Below are 6,138 nucleotides of genomic sequence, written 5' to 3' on the forward strand. Positions count from 1 at the left end.
AATCTTTATGCTATGGACAAATTGGGGTTATTCATGAATGGAAATCCTAATTTACAGCATTTTAACATTCCTACATAACTCATGATCGATTGGAAAGTGATTACATGCTCTTATTGCTCACATCTTTCTTTAATCACACCCATTTGGATGTCATGTGGCCATTTGTGAGACAAATGCAAGATTCTTTGATGAATCCATGCATAAATGGATGAAGGAATGCATATGCTTAGATGCATTGATTGAGCCACATGCATGGAGTGGATGTTGGGTAATAATGAGAAGGCTTTTGCTATGGACATGATGCTTTTATGCATTGGAATGATGCTATTGAGCATTGGAAGAGCTTGATATGTGATTGGAATCAATTGGTAATGCTACATTCAAATGCAAGTTGATGCCCTTGAATGCCATTTGATGCCAATTACTCATAAGCAATGCTTATGGAAGTGATACCAATTGGATATTGATGTCATTGATATATGGTATTACCTCACTTGTGCTTATTGCTTGATGTTGGATCTTTGGATGAGTGGTGGACATTTGGAGCCATGTGGATAAGCATGAGTTCATGCATAATGGTTTATGAGTATATTGTAATGGGCATGAGTCATGCCACATCCTTGTAAGTGAGCCGCCTCATTTTCAGATTCAAGCTATATGCACCTCACAATTGTTTGCACTCACTTCAATTTCTAGAAACTAGATATGTTAGTGAGGGTACCTCGGGTGTTGGCGTAGAGGCCCGGGGGAGGAGCATGGCTTGAATCCACCATACCGTGAGTGCCGTGGTAAAGCGGTACGGTGGAGGATTAGGTGTGGAGGGTGAAGACTTGGCCTCAACCCGTGCCTTGGTTCGAACTAGGTACGGGGGTGAGAAGAGCTTGGCCGGGAGATCGGCAAGCTTCAACGTGTTACACCGACGATCCTCTTGGTTTATGTACATGGCAATGGCGCCTTAATATAGACATCTCATGGGAATTGATCTTGCATTATGCCATGGGAAACATATGGTGAATGTTTGGTATTGCAAGGAATTTGTATGCCTTTGGTGATGCAAGTTGAGGCACATGCTATGTAATGGATGGGAATTGATAAGAGGATTATGGATTTTTGAATTGTTACTTGAGAAAAATTGAGATTTAGCTCCTAAAACAAAGGAGACTATGTCAAAATTTTCTCAAAATTTCTGGTCATACATGGACAATTGAAGCTTGTGGAGCATAATTTACAGACCTTGGGATGCCAATGAGGTGCAAAAGGTGTTGACATTGGTTTGGGAGCAAACAAAGATCAATTGGGCACAAAAAGGGTCACTTTGGCAAGAATCTACAGATTCACAAAAACCCTAATTCAGTCCCAACCCTTTTGGACTGAATTAAAAGGGACCATATGAACTCTTAGTGCTTCCTTAGAGCTACCGAACGAGCCCTTAACCTCCGCCTTTCGATATCTCTTTAGGGTAGAATTTAGGGTTTTTGTAGAAATAATAAACCCTAATTCAGTCACACAGGGGTTTGAAGGTCTTCTAGATCTAATTACATAGGCTTGTAGTACTCATCGAGGGCTTTGATTTGAGCTAAAAAGTTTTGTATTTGGATATTTCTAGCTCAAGTTATACCCAAAATACCGTTTCAACCTTTAACCCTGTAAACCCTAAAACAGAGAATAGTAGCACACCTCATCTCTTACGTGTCTTTGCATAGTGGTCTTTTACACTTCATTAGCTCTCCAACAAGCTTTAGATCTCTTCAATCGGACATCCCTACCTAAATTTAGAGCCAAATTTCTGAAACCGAAGGTTTCCATGGGGCCAAAGCCAAAAGGGCGATCGAGGCGCAACACTGGCTTCCGACGAGGTAGAGGGTGAAGAGGCAATGATGGAACAAGGAATTTTGGATGCTTCGGAGGATACTCTTGGACATACTTCAAGAGAAGGGGATACTTTTGGGCATACTTCAAGAGAAGGGAATAAGGAGTTGAATGTTGGAAGTGCCCATAAGCACACCCCACAATCTTTGCATACCATCCCCATCGATTCGATCATGCAAATGCTGATGGAAATGAATGCTAAGATGGATACGATGGCTACAAGGGTGGAAGTCAATGGTAGGCTTGACACTATGGCTACAAGGATGGAAGTTTTGGAAGTTCGGCCAATGAGCCAACCTTCCTATGATAGTGGTCATGGTGCTTTACATGAAGGCAAGCAATTTGGGACAGCTTTTGAAGGCCGTAGGGAAGGCAAGCTACCCATGGTACAAGAGGTTTCTCCCAAGATAACACATGAGCATTCCACCAAGAATGTCACTTTTGGATTCATGGCGGATGCTAGGAGGCCTTCTATGCGGGAGATGAAGCCTTCTATGCTAGGAGGCCTTCTATGCGGGAGATGAAGCCTACTACATTCCAAGCGGGCTCTTCTCAATTGGATGGAAAGCAACATGCACCTACATTTAGATGAGGAGTCAAATTTTGGGGATCCGAGGAGAGTACCTTTGCATCCCAAAGCAAATCAGTTCTCTATGCTTGATACATCAAAGCGGATGTCTCGGCACAAAGACCAAGCACTATCAAAGAGGCTATGAGGATGGCGGAGTTATATGAGCCAAAGTATAAGAGGGTTCAGTCCAATGTACCTTTTCATAAGCCATTTCACACTTCTTCAAATGTGGGGAAAAGTCTACCTTCTTCTACATCCACTTACACTGCCAAATTCCATATATCTTTTGGAAGTGGACAGTCCACAAGTGGAGTTCATAATGATGCTAAGAAGAGCAATGGGTTTGTCAAGAAGCCTCCTCAACCATTCAAGAAAACTCAACGGATGGATGATCCTAAGATTGAGGAATTGAGGAGCAAAGGCCTATGTTTTAAATGCAAAGAGAAGTGGTCACCCGGGCACATTTGCAAATCAAGGAAAGTGGTGGCTACTATGATCATTATGGATGAGGATGACGATTCCAAGCCATCTCATGATGTGGAAGAGTTTGAAGATTGCAGCGAGGAGACGCATGAAGAAGACCTGGAGGGTCATTCTTTTGTCAAAGAAGAGGATGAGTTTCCTTTCGACCCCGATGGAAGGGATCATGCATGCATTTTGAGGGACAATATGCTAAAAGATGCAGGAAATACAAAAAATGCAGCCCATGTATGTTCCATTTCACAAGAGCTTTTGGCGGGTTGCAAGAGTCCGAACACCTTGAGGTTGGTGGGCACCATTAATGGGAGAGTTGCACACATCTTGGTGGATTCAGGGAGTACTCATAGTTTTGTTAACTCCAAATCCCTCAACTCTCTCAAACTATCTCCGACGGAGCTACCCATAACCTTCCAAGTACAAGTGGCAAATGGAGAGAATGAAAAAGCCAATTTGTTTTGCCCTTCAACAAGAGTGAGTTTATCTGCTTGGGAAGGTGACTTGGTAGTATTGGACATGGGGCCCATTGATGTGATTATGGGATGTGATTGGTTGGCTTCTCTTGGGGTGATTTTCACATGAACCTTCGACAAGGTGTTATGAGTTTTGCACATGATGGACAACTTGTGGTATTGGTTGGAAATACACCAAAAGAGCTTTCTTTGATCAATCCAAAGAGACTCAAGAAGGAACTCAAAACTCTTGGTACAGTCTATGTGTTGCATGTCACTCAAGAAGGGATGGATAGCAATGGATAGCACATAGACAAGGATATGGCAGCTTTTCTCAAGGATTATGAGGACATTTTCCAAGTGCCAAAGAGTTTGCCACCAAAGAGGGAAATCGACCATGCCATTGTACTTGAGCCGAATGCAAAGGTTGTGAACAAACCTCCTTACCGGTTGTCAAAGGTGGAAAGGGAAGAAGTGGCAAAGCAAGTGCAAGAATTGCTTTCCATGGGTCTCATTCAACCCTCACAATCTCCGTTTGCATCTCCCGTTCTATTGGTGAAGAAGGATGGTTCCTTTCGTATGTGCATAGATTACCGTGATTTGAATAAGGTAACCATCAAGAATAGATACCCCATACCTCGCATCGATGATCTTCTTGATGAGCTAAAAGGGGCAAAGTTATTCACCAAGATTGACTTGAGATCGGGATACCATCAAATAAGGATGAAGGAGGGTGATGAAGAGAAGACGGCATTTAGGACACCGAAAGAGGATTGTTTCATTTCATGGTGATGCCTTTTGGTCTTACAAATGCCCCGGCCACCTTCCAAGCACTCATGAATAGGGTGTTAGCTCCTTTCTTGTTCAAATTTGTACTTGTGTTCTTTGATGACATATTAATCTATTAGCAAGAGCAAAGAAGAGCATTTGGTACATGTGAAGCAAGTTTTTGAGGTCATGAGGGAGCATAGATTGTTTGCAAAGGAGACCAAGTGCACTTTCATGATGAATGAGGTTAAATACCTTGGACACTTGGTGGGAGAAAATGGCATTAGGGCTGATCCAAAGAAGGTGGCATGTGTCAAAGAATGGCCAACCCGTACTAATATAACTCAATTGAGAGGATTTTTGGGTCTATCTTCTTTCTATAGAAGATTTATGGAGCACTATGCATCAATTGTGGCACCTCTTATTACCGATCTACTTAAGAGGGAAGCTTTTTTTTGGGATGCCATTGCCGACAAGAGTTTCAATGAGCTCAAGGCTTTACTTACATCAGCTCCTATTCTTGTTTTTTTGGATTTCTCAAAGACATTCTATGTGAGAGCGGATGCAAGTGGAAGAGGTCTTGGGGCAGTTTTGTATCAAGAGCATGGTGTCATTACATTTGAGAGTAGCAAGCTTTTCGAGAAGGAGATGGAATTGCATGTATATGAACAAGAGATGTTGGCTATACTTCATGCAATCAAGAAATGTCATCACTATCTTTATGGTGCTCATTTCAAGGTGAGAAGTGATCATAGGGTGCTGAAATTTTTCCTCTCTCAACCCAATCTTTCTCCCAAGCAAAAGACATGGTTGGCTACGCTTCAAGGATATGACTTTGAGATATTCTATACTCCGGGAAAGGACAATGTAGTAGCGGACGCATTGTCTAGAATGTGGACTTGCACCTTGACATCAATTATGGAAGTGTATAGTGAATGGATAAAAGGGATACAAGAAGAGTATCTTGTCAATGAGAGTGCTACCCATATTTACAAAAAATTACAGCAAGGAGATGGAGAAGAATTTTCTCATTATAAGCTTCGGAATGGTCTACTATGGCACAAGGATAAGGTGTATTTGGTTCCAACCTCATCCTACATTCCCAAGGTGCTTCATGAGATGCATTCTTCACCGCTTTCGGGTCATCTTGGTGTTCTCAAGACATTTGACAAAGTTAGCAAAAGCTTCTATTGGAAAGGCATGTGGAGGGATGTCAAGAAGTTTGTTTTGAAATGTGTGTCATGCCAAAGGAATAAGGATAGTCACCGATTGCCAAGTGGTTTACTCCATCCTTTGCCTATTCCGGATGGAAAATGGACTCACATTTCCATGGACTTCATCTCATGGGTTTGCCAAAGACGAAGCATGGATGGGATCAAGTATTTGTGGTGGTGGATAGACTCACCAAATCAGCTCATTTTATTGCTTCCAAGACTACTTATGGGGCCTCTCACATTGCCAAGAAATTTATGGAGCATGTATTCAAGATACATGGTTTGCCACTCAACATAGTTTGTGATAGAGATACCAAGTTCATGGGCACTTTTTGGAAGACATTGTATGAGAACTTGGGGACTCAAATCACTCCTTCTACAGCCTATCACCCTCAAACGGATGGGCAAATGGAGTGCACAAACAAATGGTTTGAAGTGTACTTGAGGCACTATTGTCATGACATGCAAGCATCATGGGATGAATGGCTTTACCTTGCTGAATTTTGTCATAATTCAAGCAAGCATTTGAGTATTGGGATGTCACCTTTTGAGGCTCTTTATGGGTATCAAGTGCATGTGCCATCTATTGCCTTCCATGAGGATAAAATGGTTAATCCTTTAGCCAAGGAAGTGTTGGAAAGGATGAGACGGCTTCTTTAATTACGCAAGGATAATATGAAGAAGGTACAAGAAGTCATGAAGGCAAATGCGAATGAGCATAGACGCAAAATGGAGTTCAAGGAAGGTGATTATGTGTTGCTCAAGCTTCCTAAGAGCCTTCACAATA

The sequence above is a fragment of the Cibotium barometz genome, chromosome 31, assembly GCF_041138505.1.
Source record: "Cibotium barometz isolate CiBa-2024 chromosome 31, ASM4113850v1, whole genome shotgun sequence".
Lineage (NCBI taxonomy): Eukaryota > Viridiplantae > Streptophyta > Polypodiopsida > Cyatheales > Cibotiaceae > Cibotium > Cibotium barometz.